At 40.5% G+C, this 4004-nt stretch overlaps 1 pseudogene; it reads left to right on the forward strand.

The window, feature by feature from the left end:
* Positions 1-980: 980 nt before the first annotated feature.
* On the forward strand, positions 981-1852 carry LOC101986079 (annotated as a pseudogene).
* Positions 1853-4004: the final 2152 nt, after the last annotated feature.

A 4004-nucleotide genomic window follows, 5' to 3' on the forward strand; every position in this document is an offset into this window, starting at 1 on the left:
AAGCAGTTTCTTTATTTTTTAACCAATGACCTTCCTCCATCAACCTACCTCTAGTTCCTACAATCCTTCCACCTCCTCTTTACAAATGCTCCCTTAGATTAATGTGCCTCTTGGTTCTTATCAGAGAACTTTCTGTACTGACAGTCATAGTTCATTGCAAAAAGAAGCCTCTGTGATGAGGGCTGGGAGCTGCACTCATCTGTGCTTATGATTACAGTTAAGACAGTTTGACACTATGTTTGTTTTGCAAAATAATAGTGGTGAATTTTCTTCCTTAGGTCTTACAACCTCTTCTTCCATGGGTTATTGGCCAGATTAAGAATTCTGAGTACAAGTTTTGTTTTTTATTTTTTGTTTTTCTGTAGAGTGTACCTTAAATCTAATTAGAAAGCTGTTGGTTACCGCACAAGAGTCAATGTCCCAACAGTAATGGTGGAGGGATTAAGGAGGCCCAGAACACCTGAGAGACAGTCTGCAGTTGCTGGCTAGAGGGGCTGCGATCCATGGTAGCTGCTCATGCATATCCCAACAAAACTAATTGGATACAGTGCCTTATAGAATGAAAACAGAAGAGGACATTAAGTTAGCAAGCAGAAGAAAAGTAGAGTGCAGGGAAGGACTATGACAGTCAACTGCCCCTAAAACCTGCTTCCCTGCATGCCCATTCTTAGTTTTTCTAATGCCCTCTACCATGTTTTCCTTTTTATGTTAATTTTAGTAGTAGATATTAGTTTACAAAATTTGCTTTATTGTTATTTGATCTGTTCATTGTTCCCACTATTGAAAATATAAACCGGGCCGAGGGCAGAGGAAGTTCGCTGCAAGGGCTACGTGAGGTATTGGCAGTGGCAAGGGGCTCGGGGAACAGGGGTGGGGGGCCGCAGAGTGATGGCCCGTGCCTGCTGCTGGGGCGAATAAGACCCCCTAGCTTCGCGAGTGTGGGCCAGAGGGAGGAGATTGTGTCTGAGTGCCATGGGAGTATGACTGGGCTGTATGAGCTTGTGTGACACGTGCAGCATCAGCTGCTCTGCCTGCATGCTCACCTCCAGGCTCACCTCCTGGCTCCGCCTTAGCTTGGCACCTGGAACTGGATCTGGCAGCATTGCTGTCCCGCCGCTTCTGCCACAGTTCTAGTGCCGCTCGTCTTCATGCTCAGCAAGCCCAGAGCTGGCTGTGGAGAGGAACTGGCATCATCACATGCACCCTCAAGGGGGACCTGAGTGGGCTGCCACCCTCCCCTGGCTGTGCTGGTGCATGGGCGGCCACTCCCTGCAGAAGCTGACAGTGCACATGAGCCTGGTGATCACCGAGGAGGAGCCCAGCTTCTCGGACATTTTGAGCCTTATGGCTGTGGGGGATCTCCTATATTAGTGTCTATGACCACCAAGGTATATTAAAGAAAAATAATTCCAGATTGCTGGATGAAATATTATAACAACAACAGGAACTTTTGGGCCTAGATTGTTCCAAATACTCACCAGAGTTTGCAAATAGTAATGACAAAGACAATCAAGTTTTAAATTGCCCTTCAACAGTGAAGGTGCTGTCCCGCGAAGATGGAAAAGTGGATATTGTGAGAACTGCCCAGGACTTTTGCCAGTTAGTAGCTCAGTAGCAGAGGAGACCCAACGATTTGGATGTAGATCTGCTAGATGGCTTACTTAGTTCACATGGTTTCCCTGATCCTGATTTAGTATTGAAGTTTGGTCCTGTGGATAGCACCTTAGGCTATCCCTGGCAAATCAGATTGACTGAGATTGTCTCTTTGCCTTCTCACCTAATCATCACTTATGAGGACCTTTTCTCTGCCCTCTGTCAGTTTGCAGTTTGTGAACAGCATCTGAGAACATAGTGGTTCCTGGTTGCAAATATGATTTCAATCTTTTGGAGAAAAGGACTTAACTTGACTCTGATGTTTATAAAGTACCTATAAAATCTTGCGTAAATCTAGTTCATATTCCTCATAATTTATGAACAAACACAAAAAAGTGTCTTACTTGAGAGTGAGTGAGTATGTGCGTGCATGTATGCATGGAGATAAATGGGGCACATTGGTGAATGGAGTACACAGGCCTACAGTTGAAGCATGTAGCACCCATGTCTTAGGAACTGAGATTTCAGATGTAAAGGCTTCAGCTCCTTCTACTCTCCTGTTTTTGTGGGAAGTGGCAGGGTGTGTAGAGAGAGCTGATGTGGTCGTTTGTAGTGGGAGAGGATCATTTTTGTTCAGTATTTCTTACTGACCAAACTTTAATTTTTAAGAATAATATATTGATTTACTAGTGGGAGTATTCTCATTTTGGGGGACATTCAAAGATTCTGGATTGTTCCCTTGTTGAATGATTGCTCACCTGCAGAGCAAAGACAAGCCTCCTCAGTTTTCCATCCATTTCATTTTTTCTTTGTAGTGAACAATGGGACTGGAGAATACAGGTCTGGGTTGTAAAGATCATTTGGGAAAAAATAACAATATTAAAGTACAGAATATAAAAATTTAAATATTGAATTAGGCATTCAAAACTCAAAAGTGAACAAATGATCATCGTAAAGATGGAAAATTTCCCAGAGGACAGTTTTGGTTTCCTTATGTGATGAGTAGAATCCTATATTGTGCCCAAAGCATTAAAATATTTCCATTGGCTTTTTATTTAAAATAAACATTTGAGAGACGTTACCAAGGCAGATTTTTCCCTCAGAAGTAACCTGCTGCTGCCTCGAGTACACCTGGGGTTTTCTTTGCCCATTGAATCTCAGTGATGACTTCTCATAATGATTAGATAGGATGAAGGCCTGCATTACCAAAGTCTGTGAGCATAATTTCATTTGGTCATCCATGTTCTTTTGAATTTTAGAGAACAGCATTGGTTCTGACAGAATTGAATTCTTGCTAGAATGTTTTTCCTCTGATAATCTTTGGATGGAAACCGTTCTTTATATTTGATGGAGAGTTTTTAGAAAACTTTTGTCACCAAGTGTACAGGAGTCGGGCACATTTAGAAGAGAGCAGTTTAAATAATAGGCCTCAGAAATCTGAAAAATAGCAAAGAACATGGGTTTGGAAAGTATGCTCTGGAGTTGCCTGTCAGACTCTGTGTTTCAGCTTTAGATTACAAACCCCATTTATGATTTTTAAAATATACTTGAAATAAAATGATTAAAATGAATTTTAGTCCAGTGACATTACTTTGCATTTCAGAGGTTTTTTTTGTACAAAATTTTAAAGTCTTAATTTATTGCCAAAATTTCGTGTGAAACTACAGTGTATTTAAAGGTTATTAGAGATTCCCATTTATGTTCCCCTGTACTGTGATCTGTGTTCTTCTGAATTTATTTCTCCACAAGGGGTAATTTAAGGCAGTTTAACACCTTTTGTAACATGATAGGTATAAATACAGACCTTCTGAGGTGTGCACAGCTTTAATGAATTTAATGTATTGGGCTCAATTGAAATAAGGGGATTCAAGGTTTGTTAAAATGAAGTTTGAGAAATTACCTTTTGGAATAGAGCCACAAACCATAAAGCATTGAATTGTTATGCTTTGTTTTTCATAGTATAACACAACAAAACAAATCTTTAGCCTATGACCCAAGTCTGTTGTGGTCTTAGGAATAATTGTTTAAGCAAATTAAGTGTTTGGATTTAAATATAGGCATTCAGGAATCTGTTCATTTGAGGTCAACTTCTAATGCAATCTCCACAACTTGAATAGCACCGGTCATTCTTCAGTTCCTGCCAAGGTCATCATCACAAGTTGGATATCGTGTGTTCTCTTTAAGTTGTTTCTCCTTGACATACTCCACAACGGGAAAGACACCAAGGCAAACATACTCAGCAGATGCCATGGAGCATATAAAGAAGCTGGAGATAATAACTTCTTTCCAAAGTCTGACTGTAGCTTGCTCCTTGAAGCTGACTGGTTAATATTTGAAGTTTAAAAGCTGATTATAATGTGAATTGCAACTTCTGGTATATTGTGACTAAGACTTAAGAATGCCTTTTTTTT

The sequence above is a fragment of the Microtus ochrogaster genome, unplaced genomic scaffold, assembly GCF_000317375.1.
Source record: "Microtus ochrogaster isolate Prairie Vole_2 unplaced genomic scaffold, MicOch1.0 UNK194, whole genome shotgun sequence".
In the NCBI taxonomy this organism is placed as follows: domain Eukaryota; kingdom Metazoa; phylum Chordata; class Mammalia; order Rodentia; family Cricetidae; genus Microtus; species Microtus ochrogaster.